The following is a 23,973-nucleotide window of genomic DNA, read 5'->3' as shown; positions in this document are numbered from 1 at the left end:
TAAAAATTGGAAAGAGGTAATTAACAGGCATTTTTATAATATTCTGTAACACTTTCACTTAACTAGACAATGCACAATGCGGTCGGTTATGTGCTGACCACATCAGATTTTTTTCATTACGATAGTAACTGTTATAAATTTGATGCGATAACCGAAATCTCTCTTCATATATTATTCATTATTCAACATTCTATATTTAACTTAGAATACTGTGTAAATTCACATAATTTGAATTTTAAATGCAAATAATATTTAATTTTAGTAACTAAATATTTTTACAAAAGGTTTGATCTAATCTAAATAAAAAACATGTTCTTTTTTGAACTTTTTCTTCAATAACCTGTTTTACAACAAAAATGTGAAAATTTTGTTTTCGTTTTTTGCTTTACATACGAGTATTAAATACATCAAATGTTATTGCATATTATGCAGTTGTGAATGGGTTAAAGCTTAATATAAATTCTATTTAGAAAACATCAAAGGAAACTCGTTACAGATTTTCTGCCTTCAGCATTTATTAAAATACTTTTTCTAACTATTTTTTAATTGAAAATGGTGTTAAAACAAATGCTGCTAGCTATCAAAATATCAAGCAATTTTAAATTTTATTAATTTAAAATAAAATATATATACTAAGTGTTAATTTAATAATACAACGTCATATCTGAAGTATTTAAAATTAACCAATCACTTATTTTCACATTTTCTTTATTGTTACTGAATTTTTCCATCAAGCATTTAATATTCCTATATATCTGAAATTAATTGAAAACAACAATAATTTCGTATCATTATAATTTGGGTGCTATGATTAGATCTCTATTACTTGTTAAATTTATTGTTGCACCAACATTATGACAAATTTCTTAGATAATTATTTTGACTTTTACATTTAAAAACTTATGATCAAAAATGTTCAATTTTTTTCTCCTATACCTTCTATGATACTAAAATTATTTTGTTATGAATTTAAAATATAAGCGCTTTACTTATTTAAATTATTGAGTTTCTTAACTAAAATGACACTTTGAATAACGTCAACATCATAAATAATTGACATTAATTAGGTCAACGTATATGCACATATATTTCGAATAGAGAAAAAAAATTCGAGAAATAAAAAAAAACTCTAACTAAAGTTAATAAGCAACTTTTTTTTGAATGATTTAAGTTAAATGCACTAAAACAACCTGTTAATAAACAGGGTGGGAACAGTGTATTATGCCGCAGGATTATGGCATAGTTGTTATTCTTTTTTTAATCGGTAGGTTGTTTTCTAACATTTTTGCGAAAAATAAAATCTTTTTGATTTAATTATCATAAATTTTTAATAAATTTTAAAGTATCGGCATTAATCAACGCGCTTTGTGAATCATTTGAACATTTTGTTTCAAACTTTTTAAATTTACAGTTATTCGGGCACTTGTGAAATTATTCAAACTATTAAAAAATTTTAAACTAAAACTAAGCCAAATTCTTTGAATCTCCTATAAAACAATTACGCGTTGCGTGATATTAAGATTTTCTCAGAAAATATACACTATAAAATTTATAATGCGAAATATAATTTAAATTAAAAAAAAATTTTACAAATAAGTTGCATACTTTTAGGCCTTCATATGTTTTTTTCTCATGAAAATGGCTCTATTAAAATTTATTTAAATATTGTCAGAATTAAAAATGTCAACTTAATAATAAATAAATCAGAACTGATAGGAATAAAAAGCAAATATGAATTTGAAATACCAGCCTAATAAGAAGTAAATTGATATAAAATATTATTAATGATTATGAGCGTTCATAATAAGGTACATGGCCAATCTTTTCCGAACTATTGCTAGTAGCGGTTAAAAAATCGTAACACTTTGTAAATTACCATTTAACTAAAATCTTTTTGTAACCTTAATATTAGCTTGGCCAATATTTCGTTTCTGTTATTTATTAGAGGTAACTTTTTTTATTTTATAAGTTGTTTTTTTTTTTTCAAGAATTATGTGAATAATTAGTGTTGCCGACAAGTACCATGATAATATATTACAATAACATATATCATAATATACATTCAAAAATTTGTTCTCTTTATAATAAATTAATTAATATCATATTAAAAATAAAAGAACGAAAAAGAAATATTTTAACTAACAGATGACACGCATTCACAGAACACAACGTGGAAAAACAATTTTTCAAAATTTCCACTCAAATGATTCAATTCTGACTGTTGTTCAATTGCAACTACTTAAAAATTGAATGGGAAAAGCGTTCACTTTATCTTCCATTGACTTTGCCGTATATTATTGAACAATGTAAGTTTTGCATTTTTTTTTATTATGCATTATTTTTCAATAAGAATTTTTAATTATTTTTTCGTGTAATTAACTGTAAATATGACGCCATCTGGCAATAATTATTGCTACTATATTTATTTCATGCTAAATATATGGTATATTAATAAGGTATGTAGGTAAGCGAACGGGTACGAAAGCAAAAAAAAAGTGAGTAAATTAATTGGTGTAATTATTGGTGTGGCGATGATTTTTGCTAATTTTGTTATTTTCTTTTAAACTATACAGAGATTAAGTAGAGATAAAATTTAATGCGTTTGTTAAATTAACAAAAAAAAAATTTAAAATGAAAGCTGAATACAAAATTTCAAAAGTTACTAATTATGCGAATTACGCATAAAAAATATTGGTATTTTTATTTAAAACTCAAATATGGGTTTTAGGAAGTTTAGAGAAAAATTTAGTATACCTATAGCTCATAATTCTATAATTAAATAATAGAATTTAAAATTTAGTTAAATGGAATTTGAAAATATTATAAAATGTAATGAAAGTGTTATACAAAGAACTTACTAAAGAAATCGATTGTAGTTATGCCTATTTACCATAGCAAATTAGTTGTAAAATAGTAAATATTTTGGCTGAATTAATGAGCTACCTGATAAACATAACACTAGTTAGCTCTCTGTTTGTGTATCGAAAGGTAAGGTATTTGAAGTTATTAATTTGGCCATAGAAATATTATTTTAGAAACCCTGTTAAGTTTAATACTTAGAAGGGTTTAAACAAACTGAATGAAGATTGTTGTCGTTGAAATGTTTTATGTAAGACCTAAGTTGATATTGTATTTTTCAAGCTGATAAGGTCTAATTTTGATGTTGTTTTTATTAGATTAATAATGGTGTGTCTAACAACATCCACACAAATTTTGTTTTTAAAGTTTTTACCTTAAGTTCATGTTTCGGATAACTTAAGTTTATAATAGTTTCCTTTTTAATAGCTCGAACTGCCTAAATTTTATAATATTATAACATTGGTAATAAAGGGGGCCACGCTATTTTCAATATTATTGACTTTTTGTTTCGAAATTGAAATGTAATAATTTTTTTGTGTATGCGAGTATTATAGTGCTTTTATTAAAATCAACCCAATTGTCTAGTTAATTTTATTGAAAAATCGTAAATATATAAGCGTACTAACTAATATTATGAACTTTTTGTAATGAATGTAAAAAAAAAAAATATGTTACCGGTTTTAATTGATTTTTGCAAAACGCAATCAATCCAGAGCGTTCTATAATATTGTTTCAAGTAGCGATTGTAAGTATTTTTCTCACATAAATATCAAGTGGCCTGAGTGTTAATATTATTTGGTATGAAATTTTTTTATTGATTACTGTAATTTTTATTTGATTTAAAATGTTAATTCAAAAAAACACAAGAAAAGAATAAATTTTCAACTTCTTTGCTGAAGTCATTAGCCTACTCTAATTTAGGATTTTTAATAATAGAAGGTCGATTTTAGGAATTTTGACAAAAAAAAAAATTGGCAAATAAAATTTGTACTCCATAAATCGTTACAGCTACCAAACGAATTACAGGTAAAATAGGAACTCAAATGAGAATGTCATTTGTTCTTTAATTCAATTGTATGTCTGTATTTAGTGTTAAATGATCCATTAAATGCAATGGTTTTACTTGTATTCCTTTCTTGGTTTACTTCACTAACTTGTTAAATTCATCTTTAAGATAATGTTCGCTCTTGCAATAACCGAGAATAATTTTACTCGGACATAAGCAAGGAAACCGTGGCATTACTGCTTTAATTATATCCGCTACAATGTACCTGTACTCATAAATATTCTTTAAAGAATTGGATTCAAGTTCTTCAATACCGAGCAACCTCAATTTAAAAAATTTAGTATCTAGATGGCCTTCATACATTTAGTCTTGTCACAATCTGTTGTACAATCAACAAACACTGGAAATTGTGACAAGATCAATCTGCGAAAATTGAATGTATTTAAATTGTACAAGTGATAAATATTTCAACGGACGGTGCCTTGCAGGTATCGTTCTATTTTCCTTTACACACCCCAAATACAACAAAAGCAAAAATATGTTTGTTTTCAACATTATTTTTTGTCAAAAAGATACCCAAATATTTTAGATACCCAAAGTCCAATATGATCCCATAATAGATAGTTTAGTAGGTAGCAAATTATTGAATTTCCACTTAAATATTGAATATAAAATAAGAATATTTTTCTGAATGAGAAATTATAAGGTTGCGTGTTATCTTTTCTAACATAAACTTCTTAAATTTAGCCCAGCGGCTATAAACTTTCTTTCTCAAAGATTGGTAAAATTTAAAATTAAAAAATTTCACATAATTTTAATAATTTTTGTTACGTGTTACAGCTAATTACATCAATTTATTTTGAATTTATTAAGAAGATTCTCTTCAATTTTTTCGCACTAATTTTATTTTGTCTAAATTTCAATAATAAAAAAACATTTTTTTAAGTTTCTTTTTCCACTAAATTTATTGAGTTTATAAGAAACTTATTTAAAAATTGCGTTTTAAACACCTCATGTTTACCATTAAAATTTGTACACCAAAATCTCTTAATAAAAAATCTTCATTTTCTGACAGAGTATGAACATATAAATATAGGCATCTGATAGTGATCCATTATTGAACTTAAGATCCATTACTTGTGGTTCTAGGTGTGAATGAAAGAAAGTTAAATTAAAGTTTTAAAATTATAAAAAAATTTTGTCTCGGTCACAATTTTAAATAAGTAAAGATTTTCAGAAAGCTGACCAAAGTAATTTTTATGAAATAAAAACCATGTTGAAAAATTTTATATTAATATAAAAATTCCTGTAGAATTAATTTGTACAAATTCGAAATTATATTGAAACGTTCCTTGTTCTAGCTACTCGAAGTGTCAAAAACAGGTTTTATATTCGAATATAAGAAAAGCGACTTTGTGTTTAAATGAATTTTATTTTATCAAGTGAAATTTAAATAAAAATTCGAATGTGTGTTTTAGATGTTTTAGTTGTTTATGATCCATAAATACTTGGCAAAAATTAGCTTGACCGACAAATTTCTATTGTCTCCAGTAAACTTAAAACGGAAATGATCTATATCTGAAATAGTCCAAGTCTTTTTTATACCCTGCACTTCGTGAAGGGTATATTAACTTTGGTATGGAGTTTGTAACTACTTGAAGGAGTCATCTGCGGTATGGACATATATATATATTCTTGCTCAGCGTAAAATTCTGAGTCGATTTAGACATTTTTGAGTCGATTTTTGTTATTGGACTAATTCGGACAACGGGTTCGGGTAGCTGCCATACAACTCAAAGAGTTTATTTTAAATATTTCAAAAACTAATAAAGGTATAAATATAAAATTTTGTATACATGTGTCCAATTATATTCTACACATGCTCTAAAAATTATAATGGGGTAGCTGCACCGGTTCGGGTGGCTGCCATACAACTCCAACAGCAAATTTTTTATATTCGGCAAAATAATAAAGTCAGATCCATGAAACCTGGCAGTCATGTGTCCAATTATAGGTCAAATATATTTCTGAAGTTTTAGAGGAATCGCTTGACAGGTTTGGGTACCTGACATACAACTCCGGAAGCAAATTTTAAATATTTAGAAAAATAATAAAGTCAGATTCATGAAACTTGGCAATCATGTGTCCAATTATGGCTCGAATATATTTCTGAAGTTTTGGTGGAATTGCTCGACAGGTTCGAGTAGCTCCCATACAAGTCTAAAAGCTTATTTTAAATATTTGGAAAAATAATAAAGTCAAATTCATGAGACTTGGCAGTCGTGTGTCCAATTATAGGTCAGACATATTTCTAAAGTTTTGGTGCGATTGCTTGACAGGTTCGAGTAATTCCCATGCAAGTCTAAAAGCTTAATCTTAATATTTGGAAAAATAATAAAGTCAGATTCATGAAACTTGGCAGTTGTGTGTCCGATTATAGATCAAATATATTTGTGAAGTTTTGATGGAATTGCTTGACAGGTTCGGGTACTTGCCATACAACTCCAAAAGCTTATTTTACATATTTGGAAAAATAATAAAGTCAGATTCATGAAACTTGGCAGTTGTATGTCGAGTTATAGGTCACATATATTTCTGAAGTTTTGGTGGAATTGCTTAACAGATTCGAGTAGATCCCATACAAGTTTAAAAGCTTATTCTTAATATTTGAAAAAATAATAAAGTCAGATTCATGAAACTTGGCAGTTGTGTGTCCGATTATAGATCTGATATATTTGTGAAGTTTTGGTGGAATTGCTTGGCAGGTTCAGGTACTTACCATACAACTCCAAAAGCTAATTTTAAATATTTGGAAAAATTATAAGGTCAGATTCATGAAACTTGGCAGTCGGATGTCCAATTATGGGTCAGACATGTCCGTGAAGTTTCTATAGAATGATTTTAGAGGTTCAAGTAATTGCTACACAATAACGAAAGGTGCAGGGTATAATTCAATCGGTTTATACCGACTGAAACGTTTTTACTTGTTTTTAATAAATTAATGGGGAAGTGCATTAGATAAAATGTCAAATACCATTTATAGCTTATGTAAACGACACATTCATAAAAGACCATACTTTATAGGTTGTTAATGTGAAGCAATCATAATTTTTTCAGTGTTCGAACGGATATAAGTACATAAGACGCTAATAAATTTCATAGTACCTAGTGCACTCTGGCAATATTATAATATGGCAAAGTTGTCTCAAATGGGAAGGTACATACATATTTCTCAACACAAAAATGTATATGTGCATATTTTTTCAATTCTTTTTCGCAAAAAAATTTTGCTAAGGAAGATCACCAAATACGAGTACTCAACTCTTCACTCCACATTTTAGTTGCATTGAAATCACGCAAAACATATCTGAAATTTAATTTATTTTTACTTTTATAAGCGAAAACTCAAATTTTTTAAGGAATAAAAACGATCTTAAAAATTTGATATTTAAAAACTAAGATATTTTTGACGCCATTACAAACTTCTTACAATAAAATCTTTTTGTCATGCAATATAAAGTTGATAACCGGATTGTTTTTTGCTTTTGAATGCAAGTACAACAAACACAATAATTTTAACGTAACAACAACACACTCGGTTTTCTTTACAAAATATCAATTTTGTTCCTTTTACTGCTTGGCATTTAGTTTCGTGGAAGTTAAAATGTATTTTTAATTTTTTGTTGTTGCTTGCCCAAATTTGTTTAAGAAGTCATTTAACATTGCAAAAAACACGTGTCATTATGTCAAAAAATTTAAAATCGCTATTCAATGTTGGAGTTTTCTTCTTCTTCTCCGGTGTATTGATTTCTCATATATGTATAAGTTTTCAGTTTTTTTTTTTTAATGTCCTGGGGTAAATTTTTTTTATTAAAATTATAACATGCAAAATTATTATTGAAGTGCCGAAAAATGTTCATTTTATTCAGTTTAACGTTTATGATTCCAATTGGCCTTGATTCAAAATGATGAGTGAAATGAGAGTTGAAATATTTACATAAGTATGTTTGGAGAAAAGGCCTTGTAAAGAAAATGTATACGATTTTCTATGTATGTATAGATAATTTCTATATATTTCATTACAGGTAAACTTATTTTGATTTCGGACATCGCATAACATCGAATAAATTAAGAGGGATGTAAAACTTCTAATGGGGTTCATTAAAAAACTGTGACAACTGAATAGAGATTAAAATATTCGAGTATGTGAAATTAAGTATTAGTGTTTACAAATCTGGTTATTTATTATATATGACGCAACGTCTTTTGAAACTTTCTTTTCAGTATATCCGTACTTTAATGTTTTGATGAAATTTCTGTACTAATTAGCGCGTTGCTTACATATTTTTCAAGGATAACATGGTATAACTTGAAGTCACTAATTATCTCCAATTATTTCCTTATATCTTCTCCATATCTCTTTAAAGTTTTTTATATTTTGAAATTGTATCTTAAATATTATATTATGAAATTGTATCCTATGTGGTGGAGACTAAAATATTTAAAATATTCGATAAATTGTTTTGCTTTGTTTTTTGTGGTAATTTTTTAGGCGCCCACAATACTTTTAAATTCGTTTCGAATATTTTTGAAAATTGAACAGCAATGCTGCTGACAGGTTTCATCTATAATTTCTTTTTCTTATATTTTTTACTTTTAATAAGCTATTAACCTGATTTTTTTGAATTTGGTCATCTTATCATTACTACCGTCATCGTTCAGGTTTATTGTCATCATCTTTTGATTTTGACATAATAACAAAAACTTCACTACGCAGCTACGTACATTTTTCATACGTTCGTAATGTGTTGTTGTTATATAAATAATTATACAATATTATTTTTTTCTTCCTTCTTTTATTCGTAGTATAACCAAAGTATTAAATTGTATGGAAAGTATGTACGTATAGAACGAAGATCGGGAACGTGGAAAGCAAAAAAAAAAACTTATTAATAAGTACCTAAGTAAATGGCTCCTTTAAAAATCACTTTTTCATAGTCATCATCATCAAGTTATTGAACTGGAAAGATGAACAGATGAGTATAAAATGAACTCTAAAACAACAGAAAGAGACAAAAAATCAATCTGTCATGAATGTATTTAGAAAAATCACCTCAAAAATTTTCTTTAGAAGCAAATAAAAAAAAAAAGAAGTTCTGGACAAAAATTCGTCTTCATTTTTCAAAGAGATTGCAGTTTCCAAGGAATATTTAATCCAGGTAAATGCGTTTGTAGTTTGTTACACATAAATAATATATAAAACAATTTTATAAAGAAAAAAAAATAACAATTTAATGTGGGATGCAAATAATGATTGACGGTTGAAAAACTGTATTATTGCAGCTTCTGCTTGTATATTATGTTCTTATTTTTTTTAATTCTATGTTTAATACCTTCGCTTCAGATCAGTTCGAGTGGGAAAAAAGTCCATAAAATTATGTAATAAGCTAGTCTTGTCAGTTAACTATCTGCTTAGTAATTATATGAATGCAAGCAAATATTAAAAAAATTTACTGCACTTGTCATCACGAACGTAAAAAAGTCATCTTTGAGGAAAAGTTGTTTTAATAACTAAAAATTAACCACAAATCATTTGCATGCAAATGCACAAATTTATTTACATTAAATTTTCGGTTTTCCTACATAAGATGAAAGAAGTTTTAATTCTAAATCGATTCACACATTAGATTTTATTGAGGTGTTTGAAGACAGAAGTGAAACATATTTAATTAACTGTGCATACTGGGTTAACTTACGTGTAGAATAATGTTATTATAAATGATTTACAGAATTATAGAAATGAAATTATTTTATTTTTTATGAACGCAATCACATCATTCTGTCGGATTACAACAGTATTTTAAATTTTTTACATACAATATTAAAGTGATTCAAGTTTAGAATTAAATGTTTTCTAGAATCTAAATTTTATAAACCTATAGGTGTTACATATTATAGCTAAACTGAAACTATGTTTCGGAATCCGCAATTTGCATAAAAATTTTCTTTTCTATTACCGATGCAATTTTAACTTTTGATCTGATTTGAATACAAGAAAACGTTTCCGCTTTTACTGATCGCATTTACTGACCGCATTTCATACGGTAAAATTGTGATGGCAGCAAATTTCACATGACAAGTTTTCTGTCTCGCTATGTTTGTCTGTCTATCAGTGTAGATTAAAATAGCAAATTCGGCTGTACTGATTTTCCCTAAGATTTATATCTCAGTTGTTGTCTCTGGAACTGGGTCGATTTTATGTTTCTCACTATTTAAAAAGAAAATAATTAGAATATTTTCCTGAAATTTTATATATAAGATTCGTCTGACAGTATGGGATATTACGTAACTTTTCAAACTTGTCAGGTGTCAACAACGGGACAAAGAGTGTTAAACAATAAATTTGTAAAATTTTTAGGTTTATCAGGGCTCGGAAACCGCACTAGGGGCCAAGAGTATCAAAATCAAAAAAAATCTGGACTATCACTTTTTGCAAAAATTAATGTTGTAAAGGAGCAATTAACATTGTAGCGATCAGACAGCCAACGTTAAAAAAAACACTGTTTTATACTGTAATTCAAAGAAAATTTTTCTCAAAGAACATTTCTTTTGAATAATTGCAGCAAGGTTGAGTGGGTCCGTCCTAAATGAAATATCACAAAAATACGCAATTAGCGAAACGTTTAGCTTTTAAATTTGCGTCTATTACGTCTGTTGATTTCGAACAGAGTTTTTCGATAGCAGTTTTAAAATAAAACAGACAAAGCTTTCTGTTTGGTAATTTTGGCGTAACGTTTGTAATCTTCTAGGAATATCAATTTAATTTAATTTCCTCTATAATTATTTCTTTTGTAAGTTTCAAGTTTTTATGACACTTTTAGTGGCATTTATTTTTTAATTTAATTTTGAAATATAATGAACTATTTTTTACGTTTGCTCAATTTATTAATTGAATATTTCATTCTGAAATTTTTAAAAATATGCTTGCAATCTAAATGATTTAAGTAAAAAAATGATTTTAAAAATTTTGATGATTTTAAAGATTTTTATCGAAATTTTATGTATCGGGGTGACTTTATATGAGGGATTACTGTAATACAAATAAAAATCATTAACAAAAACCGAAATTATATAAAAATCTTTATAAACTTTTCTATTTAATTATTTCTGGTTTTTAAATTAGTTCCTAGTACATTTAAAGACGTTCCAGTTGTAAAATAAAGGGAGAAAAATATCAAAAGAAAAATCATACATTTAGCGTCAATTTTAAAATTGTCATAAATGAGAATTTCCATCCATCAATCAATCAATCAATCATATCATTTTCATTGAGCTTTTCTTATTTTCTTTCAAAAATAATTATAATTTTAGAAAAAAAATGAAAAAATGAAAGGAAAATAACAGAATGAATCCTTTTTATTATTGCGTTATTTTTTTACATAAACAAGAGAGTTAAAAAACGTGTTTTATCACCCTTACAGATCTTTAAAAAATTAGATGAGCGTACAATAAACAAACAACAAAGGAAACAAAAACGAACATTATGAGAGAGAAAAGACATAACGGCAGCTTTTTATTAGAGTGTGAGACATCTATTGTTATACGATGACGTCATATATATCGCTTTTCATATATCCAATTCATGGTAGAATATTTTACATTATTTGCGATTTTTTTAATTTTTATATACTTCGTCATTTTGAAAAAAAAAATTATAAGATTGTTATTAGTCTCAATGATTAAATACAAAGATTTGATACTGCAATTCAAATAGATACAAACAAACCATTACAAATTTTGCATAGCACGTTTTCTCTCAATGTACCAGATATCCTTATCATTACTAATAACGAATCTTCAATTCAAATTCAGAATAATCTAGAATTTTTTAAGAAATATAATCTAGTTAACTTTTTATTTGCATAAGAAAGAAATCGATAAATTTATTGTTCAGAAATACCGAATAAAATATTTGATTTTCCTTTTTTACAAAATAAGGGGAAAATATTTAATTTTCTTTTATTCATCTTTTTTTTTCTAATTTAACTAAGAAAAATAACAAGTTTTTATATCAGTTAGACAATTATGAAGTATGAGTATGGAGATCACTATATTGTATGCCGAACTCTATAAGGTCTTGTTATACAAAACTTTTTTTGCTAAAGACTTACGAACACATAATAAATCTTTGCGTACATTATAATATAAATAAGTATATGTACATACTTATGAACAGTATATAAATTTATGTAGGAGAAAATTGAATTTTATTAAATTTTTCCAATTATTTTAAAAAAATAAATAGAAACTACATATATAGAAAAATTCCATAATTTCTCTATATAGTACTTCTTAGTACTAGAGTATATTTTTAAAAATTTCGTCATTTAGTTCGTGACAATTTCTTTGTATCATAGCATTATGATGTAGAAGACAGGAAGTTAAAATTTTATCTATAGTTAATTTTCTATTGTTATGTAACTTTTAAAATTTATGAAAAAAAGTCATGACAGGATAATAAAACCATCAATCAATAGAATAAGTTTTATTCTTTTAAAAAATTTGTTTATAATGAAACAGAATTTTTACTTGAAAGAACTGGTGTCATACATAGTTCATAATATTTTCTTTAATGTACATACACGCATGTGTTGAAAAATGTGATTGAAAATTTTTTGGATGAAATATGAAAATATTGTTATTTCTTCAATCTTCGAAAATCAATCGCGGAAATCTAGAATAATTCTGGATATTGCAGGGTATCCAGGTGCAGGGCAGGGTATAATTCGGTCGGTTTATATACCGACTGAAACGTTTTTCCTTGTTTTAATTATTTTTTAATTTAATAAAATTAATTTTTTTTTTGATTTATCTGTTGGATTATTTTTGGTTTTTCAATTTTATTAATTTTTTTTTAGTTAGATTTATATAAAATTATACCATAAATACACAGTTATACCAAATGCTTAAAATGAATGCAAATAATTCTTCTAAACAAGCAATGTGGAGTGTTCAAAAGTCATACTTTGAAATTTCCATCAATATAGCCATAGTGCATAATAGTGCTACTGGAATGATAGGAAAAAGTAATTCTTTCTTTTTTCATATGCAAAATGATAAAACACAAATTGTTACTAATAATGTATATTTGTCATTTGGAAATATTTTTAAAAAATGTGTTTTCATATTGATCACAAAGTTTAGAATTTCTTGTCAGCTTCAAAAATTTCAAGAAACTATCAATATCTCCAAGGAAAAAATAAGTATCAGCTGAACTAACGGGGCTAACTTCGCAACCTTGCATAAGTAATATTCTAAAACATTGGATTTTGACATCTTTTTCTCAACAATAATGCATACAATAAGGGTGATTTTTCTCGTTGGGAGCACATTCACTCATTAAGAATAGCCTATGAGGAAAGAAAAATATTTTAAAATTTAGTATGCCCATTTATAAATCCTCAAGTTTCTGTTTAAATAATTTAGTTAATTAAAATTTGTATTAAAGAGAATGAAGAGCTGGTTTAGCTTCCTGACAGCTCTCATATTCATGTTCATATGAATATATCGAATAATTCCATATTGGAAACAAAAAACATGCACATTAATTTAAGAACTTTTCAAAGACTAACGTGTTTATATATAAGGTAAATGGAAAATGTAGTATTAAAGAAAAACTTAATTGATTTCATAAAGTTATTCACTTTGATTTATTTACTAACTTCTTGTAACCTATGAGTAACTACATTGTAATTGTTTGTTTTAATTTGAATATGCTTTATCTGGTATTTAAAACAAACTTGGGTCGTTCAATTCACAAAATTACAAGCAATTCAATTTTTTAAGCTTTCCAACTAAGATATTAATAAAGTCCAAAAAAGTTTTATAATAAAAATTGTGTAATATTTATTTTGTTCTAGATCCCTCTTAAATCTATTACTTAGCCTCATTTTCGTTTTTCTCCTAGATTTTACATTCTACCCTACTCTACTTTCTTCCTTACTTTAAAACAGAATAATCTAATATTTTTTTCTATAATGTTCTATGTTGTCAAGGTCATTTGATATGGTACAATTTGGTTATTCGAATATTTTTCATCAAAAAAGAAAAAAATTATGAATTTGTTAAAAAAATTTTGAACATTTCAGTAAATTTTCATTAGGTTTTTCTTGGGAAAAAAAGTTTTATACTACCACAAAATAAATGTGGTTCACCCTTAATAATACCCAAGCTAAATTTGTTCATTGTATAGGTTTGTCATATCGATATGTATAAGTATAACAACAAGATTCTTGTTCATCATTTAAACCTCCTAGAAATAAATTTATGTCCACTACGTGACTTTTTCTATATTCATTTTATAGCTATATTTTTCATTTTAACAGTTTGAAAACGCTTGTAAGATTGAAAAAATGAATGATCTTAACATATGTACATAAATGCTAAAATTTTTACAAAATAAAGAATAAAATACTAAAAAAAACTGATGTGGTCAGCACATAAACTACCAGAATGTGTATTTTATATTATAGTGAAAGTGTTTCAGAAGATTAATAAAACGCCTTTTATAGATGTTTTTGCAATTTTAAGGAACCCAGTAAGCTTTTAGTTTGGATTCCTCTAACACTTTCTGCTCTTAGCAACGTTTCGCTTTACGCAACTCAAATTCCCTAAAAAGTTCACCAGTTAGTTTCAGTAGAAAACTGAATTTAAATATCAAATTTCAAGAAATTCCATCAATCCGTTCTGTAGATATTGCCCAAAATGTAAAATCGGCCCCGAGTTCGGTTTCCCAGAACTGATGTTCCAATAAATTTGTAAGTTCATTGCCTTAACACCACGAATTTGAATATTTAATTTCAATGAATTTGGTTGATTGTTTCTCATTATCGGTCCGTAAAAAGGTCCCTTTACCGAGGCTTGACATATTCCAAAAGCTGATCAATATGTGCCACAGCCAAAATAAACTCACATACAAAATTTCATCAAAATCGATTCATTTGAATTTAAGGTGACAGACATTAACGTTTTTCTACCATGGAGAAATTGCGTTTCCACCGATAATACGATATGCGAAAGTTATGTGCCATCACATAACCTTCCTTATTGCATTGCGATCGGTAATGATGAGAACAAATCGAAAAAATTATAAAAAAAAATTCCTTAAAGCTCTTCCATTCCATACCATATTCTTGTTACTTCAAGATGATGAACAAACGTTCAGATTTCCGTTATATTGTTGTACATTTTATTCTATTGTATCTATAATAATTTTTTAAGGCAACAAAAATCGCTTTCCATTGTTATTATTCTTGAGGAACAGAAAAAAAAAAACAAATGTTTAAGCACCAGCAAAAAAATAAAAAACAAATCTCTTCAAGGAACATAAACGTAATATACAACAAACAAATCTCTAAAACAATTTTTAAACATTAGTCTTACATATTATACAGTGATTTCTATTTTGATTCACTTGGTTATGTGAGAATATTTCCAAATTTTACAGTTCCCAATTCGTTTTTCCTGAAAATATTTCCAATAATAAACTCGTAGCTCTAGAATTTTGGAGTGGTTTGTAACTTAAAATTTTGTACTTATAAAGTGAAAGATTTTTGAAGTCTGTTGCAACAAAGGTTAAATTGAAATAAATATTCTATCCTCAGTCTGTAACTGCGTCGTAGGAAGATATTCTTTTCTAGTGGTATTAAATCGTTTAGTGGTATTAAAAAAAATCGTTTAATTAATTAATGCACGGTTAGAGCATAATCCAAAGAAAAAGTTAGAATGTTTAATACATGAATGAAGTTGTCTATAGCAGCGCTTCTGAAAAGTTTCATTTGGAAAAAAGGTCATTATTTGAAATCGAAAATTAAAATTTCAATCAATAAAATAAGTAAGTTCGCCGTTTCGAAGATGCACCTTCGGTTTTGCTTTGATCTTTATGAAACTTCGAAATTTATGTTGAACAATGATCTATGATATACAATGCAAGTATATAAAAACTGAGTAAACTTTATTTCTAAAAATCTTATACAGTGTTCGTTTTGGAGCATTTTAGAACAAAGGCTTCTTGGTTACTTATTAAAGAATCATAGTATTACTTTAAAACTTGGTCACTTTCATTTATGTTTTTCCTTCTATCTAAATTATCGTCACTTATTTTACATCTTTTAGTCACACAAATATGGAAAAATTTCACTACACTCGTAAGAATTTTAATAGACTCAACATAATAACATCATGAATGAAAACACAAATAACACAAGTAACAAAAGTATCCAACAAGAGTTGCAGAAGAGAATATTAGAAGAAGAACAAGTAAGAAAAAGATAAAATAATGAAAAAAGTACTAAAAGTAACAGGACAAAAGTCAAATTTATTTTACAAAATAATTTGAGGCAGTGGATACTTTTTTACTTCTTTTGAATAAAAATTTCATGTGATGTAGAATTAGAGAGGAAGTGGGAGGATAGTATAAAAGAGGTTTATTTTTTCGAATTTTTATTTTAAATTTTCCATTAGGAAAAATTTTTATTTAATTGTACTAAATCTATTCATATATGTTAAATATAAATACGCGACATTAGTAATATATGATATAACAACTACATATGTTGCCGATTGGAGCTTCATGATAAATATATTATAAATTTTCTGCCTGTGAATTCACCCAATAAAGTCTACGGAATCTATATGTCCTACATTTGAATAATTTTAATTTTTCTCTTTAATTTATTTTCTTTTCTAAGCTTAAAACGAATGTTAAGAATTTTTAAAAATAAATAAAAATTTTTGATTAGCCAAAAAATTGAGCCTTTACTCTTCTTGTCTTTGATTTCGTGATGTTCGTGTCAATTAAAATCAATGTCCTCACCTATTTTAAAATTGAATGCATAAATCCTTTAATTTTTATCTTTGGAAATTTATACAGTTAAAAAGCAAAATTTTGAAATGTAACGCAGTTGAAAACAGGAAATCAGGAAAAAATCAATGCGACACAAGCTGGATTTGAAATTTTTTCTCAATTAAATTGAATACAGTAAATTTATTAAATAAGTGCGAGTATTTAACTTTTAATATTTATTTCTAAACTTTTTCGACGTTATAGAGCACACTAAATGAAAATTTGGTATAGTCAGTAAGGGAGGATAATTGGAGAAGAAGCTTATTTAAACTACAAGTACTAAAACGTACTGCGCAAAATTCAAGAATTTTATAAATGGAAATTTAAATATAGCTAGGTACATATTTAGTTTTTTAACATTAAACATAACAAACTACCGCTTGTTTTTCAAAGTCTTTCACTTTGCGTTTATTTGGTACCCATAAAATTCATAATAATGTAAGTTAATATCAATTTTTCAAAATGTATGAGTCGAATGAATAGTCATGATAACACATAAAAATTAAGCACCATAAAAACATTGCAAAAAACGTCGTTTTGTTTTGATATCTTTACCTAGAAATATGCCCCTAATATGTGTGTACATACATACATATGTATGTACGTGTATAATTTTTTTTTATATAAGAACCGTGCGTATTTCGAATAACTTCAACAACGTAAATTTCTCGTTAATCTTTGAAAATCATTTAATAAATAGGGAAAGGCAATGATTTTTCTTCTGATTCCTTCAAAATAAATTAATACAAAATCATATAGAACTAGTAATATCTATACATATGTATGGATTTATAGAATTGAATACATACATACGGGTATATCCACCTTAGTGTGAAAATTCATATGTAAGTATAGATAAACTTAAAGATATAAAGGCTATGATTTTACTTTGCTTACCTGTTGAATATTTCTGTGTTGTCTGATTTTGACTTAACATTTCATATGAAATTGGTAGACCTACATACACAAACACATAATATCATAATACAGTAATAGCTTTTATAATACCACCAGATCTAAGGATAGAAAGAACCCACATAAATACTTATATTTGAAGAAAAAAAATAAGTATTTTTTTTGTCTGTAAAAGAAAAACTTTTTTGTTTTCTTTCTTTTTTTTTATTAAGGAAAATGAGCAAAAATGTGTTAAAAAGAAAATTTTTATAAGAGCTCTCTTAGCTAGCGGCGGCATGATGTATTATTAAAGCGAATTTTCACGTTCTTTTTGCCTTTATATTATTTCAACTTGCTTAAATCTCATATTTAAGTGCAACAACAACAAAAGGCATAGAAATATTTTTCAGCTAATACCGACTTTATAATAATTTTTAACAATGATTTCACATTTCCTTTTAGAAATTATAATGTTATGTTGTTATGATGAATGCACACAATTATTGTTATAAAATATGCACATATGTTAGGAAAAATATCCAAATCAAATTATAATACCGTTAAAAGAGGTGTTAGAACTGCAACAATATACAGTTATTTTATGTTTTTCTTTAAAATTTCAATGATTTTCTTCGTTATTTTATTGTTATAATCGTGCGGTACCCATACTATTTGTACCTACATATGTAATTTCTTATGTATTTGCTAAGAAAGAAAAGAATTTCTATAGCATAATTTTGTTATTTTCTTTTTTTGCTAATTTTTAAATTTTTGAATTATAATGTTAATTCCTTGATAATTGTTTGAATAATTGCTGCCAATAATGATGAATTATTATTGATGTTAATAATTGATTGTAGTTGATTAGTTTGTCATTAATTTTCGTGCTAATTGAGTTGTATATAATGTATGTTATGTAACGTAACAATGAGTATAACATAAAATAATATTCTATAATAGATAACTGTTAAAAATTACAAACGATTATTAAAATTTTGAAAAGTGTGCATTCATTCCGATATTTAAACACTTGTATAGACTTCATGTTATTTTAATAAAAGACTAAAAGATTTCATATGCATTTCAAAGGCCATTTTAACCTTTTAAAGAGGTTATAGATGAAAAATGTTGAATTTATGGCAACTTTTTAAAGAATTTTTTCTTTTGATGCTGAGAAAAGATCAGATTGGTATTTTTTTGTAATCACCATATAGGTAGAAATCTATTTTAATTTATGTTGCGTCTTTATTGCATCTTTCACTTGTGTTATGATCTCTAAAATTTTCCATAAAGTCACAGAATGAGATTATTAAACTTAAGACATTTAAATCTAATTTGTATCTGATTTGGTATCCGATTAATGTAGTATATCCGGCTAGCAAAGTACTGCGGACAGTTTAACTCGTATGTACATGTAGAAGTGTTATATTCGAATAAAAGTTACAGAAAATTGCAACTGTTCTAAAATACATTATTCAATAAAGATTGAAACTTCTTCTTCCTATTGCGTTATGTTTGGCTATACTATAATTTTATTGTTAAGACCTTGATCTTAAAATATGTTGGATTAATCATAATCGATTCTCTATATTCAGAAGTAAACACTTGAAATCAAATTTTAGCTTTAAGCTGTTTTAATAAAGTTGTATAATATTACACATATGAATTAACAACAATGACTTTTTAAAAATCACAATAAATATACATAATTACATAATTTTCTATAGGAACCTAAGAACCAAATTCAAACTTCAACTTTTAACTAACCTTCGACCATATAATCTTCGTTCTTCTTGTATAACTTCAATATGCTGTACAAAAACGCTTGAAACCACAACAATAAATTTTATACAACAAAAAAAAATTTAATTTAAAAACGCATACGAGTAGCATGAAATTAAGAAAGAAAAAACTTAAAAATAAATAAAATTTGAGGCATTTTATGAGTCTAAATTGTCTCTCTAATATCAAAAGGAAAAACAATATTATTCTTTAAATAAATAAACAAAGAACAGTAACTCAATTATGTCTTTATTCTTTCATATTAATGTGAGAGTATGTAAGAAACTACCGGTGTTCCGCTTAACTAGCAGGAGGATTTTACGTACTTGTACGACCTACATATTATATTTGCAGAAATACTACAATTTATTATTTCGAGTACAAAAGCGTATATATTTGACAATGTTTTATGTACTTTAAACTTTGATATTATCTCTTACACCTATGCAAGGGCTATTATTTAAAATTAATTTTTAAATCTGTGTCATGCTATGTATATTTCGCTAATGCAAAAATTTTCGAGATAAATTTGAAAAATCTTGAAGGAAATTGAGAAAAAGGGATCCTTGAAATCTGCATTGTCGGCCCCTTAAATTCTGGATTCACTTCAGAAATCAAACATTTGACCAAGTTTTATGATTAAAGTACACATCAAACATTGTTTATGGATTTTTTTTTGACATCAAACATTACTGTCAAATTTTTTGTACACAAAGCAAAAAATTATGTTTTGAAGAGCTTGAAAACATTTTATTTTTTTTCAGTGAAGACTTATGTACATACAGTTTTATCAAATTTTTATTAGATTAAACCAATTCCATGTACGATATTTGATGTAAAAACGCTGCCTTAAAAGTTTAAATAATCAATTTCGCCACTAAACTTGTTTAATATTGCTTCGAAGTAGTAATAAATTTGATCATCTGTTTTATAATAGAAACTGCCAAAAAAATTTGAAACGTTTAGTTTTACGAGTACAATTGCTTTCAAAGTTACGTTCATATGTTTTTAATTTAGGAAAACACAATTGGCACTTCCATAATGTGGCCTACATTAAATTGTCAATGGTATGAAAATTTGTAAATTTTTCTCTTTAATAGGTTCTGTTAAAAGTTGTCTTTCTGTAAAAAACTGAAAATACCTAAATTCTAACGTTATAACTTAAAGTCATATTTTTTATAATACCCTTAAACACCCATGGAACTCAATATTGTATTGTGAAAGAGAAGAACAGTTACTTAAACAAAAACAGAAAAATATTAAGAAAATTTTCAAAAGAAAAGAAAATTTTTATTCTTAAATCTCAATTATTTAAGAACTGATGCCATAAATTAAATGAAAGGGGTATGGTTGTGTTTTTTTTTTCTTTTATTTTTTTTTTATAATTTTTTGTTCAGGTCTTTGTGGTGCGTTTAGCTTTTTGTGGTTTTTTTCAATGAGGTTTTCAACTTTTAATACGAAAAATTTTAAGAAGAAAGTTTATGTGTAAAGTGTGTATGAGTGTGTACTGTTGTTGACCAGTTAATCTTAAATTTGTGGTATTTTGTTTTGTAATAGATTAACTCAAGACTCAATAAAAACAAAAAAAAAAATAAAGGCAGTTTTTGAAAGTATATTTAAGAAGAGGAAAAATAATTACAACCATAAAAGCACCAGTCTTAATAAACCAAAATTTTATATTGTTGTTTGTTGACTGTTTGATTTTTTCATCTCATACTTACAATGAAAAAACGATGAAAATTATGAAATCTTTTATATAAAAACTCTTTTGAGTCAGAAGGAAAATAAAATTATTTTTGATAATTTTTATTTATGTCGTTTTTTTAAGAATTTTTACATTTTGCGGTTATGAAAATTGAGTTTTCACAATCTTCTGATTTGTTTTTTTTTTTCGAAAATCTTATTAATAATTCTTTCTTGTTTGGATCAAGATGACTTTATTTGCAATATGAGCATTCCATGAAAGTTGTATGATTTTTGCTTCCTTATTTTTTGAACTGAAGTACTGTTGATGCTATTGGCTTTCTTATCTTTAACGCATGAGCCTATAGATTTTTTGTTACAAATTTAGTTTTCGTAATAACAAAAAACTTGTCTACTTGTTTTTTTTTTTTTGAATAATGAAAAAATGACTTACTGACTATGACCGGCTGAAATTGTCTGATTAAAAAAAGCCTAAATATTTATTAATGATGATGATAATTTTTTGAAATCAAATATGTATGTGTACTCTTTGACAAATGAGTGTAATTTGTCATTATGTTGACCAATTACTTATTATTTTTTTTTTGGAGTTTTAAATTTAAACAATTGTTAATGAGTGGCCCAATATCCCAACAAAAGTGGTATGTAATCAAAATATATAGACGCATCTTTTTGGTAATATGTTTGTCAAGTTTAATGTTGTTGTGTGCTTATGATTGTTTTTCTTTATCGTACAGGAATTGTGCAGGAATAATGACACGATTACAATTATTATTCTTTTAATGTGGTTTTTTTTTAGTAATGATGGTTCTTCAAATTGAAGTGGATGATTATAATTAAAATGAAAAGCTAATTATTGGGTCATGTTAGTTTTAGGGTTTATTTTTTGTGAGATTCATTACTATTTAGAGCTGAACAGCGCCGGATCAATGTAAGTAATTGCAAAAGGCACCGGAAAGCGGGAGCGCTATTGAAAACTTAAAAAAGCTGAATGCTTATTTCCATACTTTAATTTTATAACTAATCTTGCTTTCAGCATGAAAAAGTTACACGACAGTGTTTTATTATATGCAATGTACAATGTTAATTGCATATCGCGTTCACTGCTTTTTGGAAAACGCATAGAGTAAGTGAGAGCCGAGCCTGAAGCTGAAAAATGCCTTTTCAGGAATATTTATGAGCAATAAAATTTTCATATAACAATATTTTAAAATAAATTGTAATAAAAGTTTTAAAAATTTCGGATTATGATTGTTTAAACTGATATTTGAAATAATTTCAAATTCAGTCTGAGATCAAATCCAACTCAAATTCATGAACGTCAAAACTGCTAAATCTTCCAAACCAATTATAAAATTTTAACAGGAAAAAATCTTTTGCTTCAATCGATTTTTATTAATAAGACTTCGCAATTGAATATATTGAATTTTATTCTCTTCAATATGCACTAGTTTCTTTTAATATAAGACCTCTTTCTTTTAATATAAACACTTTGTTTAATTTTAAAGATATTGTATGTATATACCAAATTTTAAGATGTTAAACTGTAAAACAAATAGGTAGTAAGGCATTTTTATTTTTGTCATTACGAGCTTCAAATATAATATTAAATTACTTTTACCAATATTTATACAAGACTTCGCAAGCCTCAATAAATTTCATCACCTCTTTATACAAAAAATTATATAAAAATAATTTAAAAATATTACTCTTTAATTTATTTCCAAACCGAAAATTACTTACAAACAGTTAATCCTGTTCACTTTTACTTTTGTATTTTTTTCCTTCTTCACTCCTAGGAGGAGTATAGGGCTAGTGCATGATATCTATCATGCCCTAGTTTCTATAGTCATAGAGAGTTAGCTAGGTAGGTGACTAGCCTACCGTAGTTTTATTTATATTAATTATTTGAGGTTATTAATATTTACTGTTTATTTTTCTTAGTTTTTAGTATCGAATATTATGAATATTTGAAAATTACTTGTTTAATATTTATTAGTATTGCATATTAAGTTATATAATATTGAATATAATTTTTATAGTGACCTGACCGGGGTTTGAACCCGAGACCCTTCGGTTAAAGGGCCGGTGCCATAACCACTGCACCAATGATCAGATATTATACAAAAAATTATATAAAAATAATTTAAAAAATTTTACTTTTGTATACAATTGTTTTAATCAACCATTGCGAATTTGTAGATCAAGCTCATTTGAATGAACAATAAAACAAAAAAAATTATTGCGCACAAATACCGTAAAATTAGGTTAATTGAGAGCAAGATTCTAAAGTATTTATCCTATTTTTCTTTGTTAAAATGTCACTCTGTCAAAGATCTTTCAAAATTTGTGACTTTTAAACTGTATATGTCTCGTCGATTTTAAAAAATAAAATGGTGCGTTTTGCAAAATGTCAAAAAAATATTTAAAAAATTATTCACCTTTAATGCACAAATGTCTTATTTTAATTCATTCAGTGTTTTCATGCTTAAAAATGAACCAAAAAAAAAAAACCAAATTTAAGTTTTTAATAAAATATTGAAATCGACAACAGCATTAAAAAGCATACAAAACTTCTAAATTTAATTAAATTTAATTTAATTATAACGTTATTGTTTTCGTGTCAAATTGGGACGTATATATAAGTATGTATATAAGAAAACTTGCAAATCAACTTAATTGTAATAAAATAAAAAAAAAACTAAATTATTTAAATTTAATAAAATTGCATTGATTTGCCATAAATCTTTATTTTTACTTTACTACAAAATTATTTTTAAGTTAATTCCATTAATATGGTTGTAAAATTTTTTTAAAACAAAAA

This window comes from Condylostylus longicornis, unplaced genomic scaffold (assembly GCF_029603195.1).
Source record: "Condylostylus longicornis isolate FDR11 unplaced genomic scaffold, ASM2960319v2 ptg000018l, whole genome shotgun sequence".
In the NCBI taxonomy this organism is placed as follows: Eukaryota; Metazoa; Arthropoda; class Insecta; order Diptera; family Dolichopodidae; genus Condylostylus; species Condylostylus longicornis.
The sequence above is the reverse complement of the archived record's forward strand: the minus strand, read 5'-3'. Positions refer to the sequence as shown.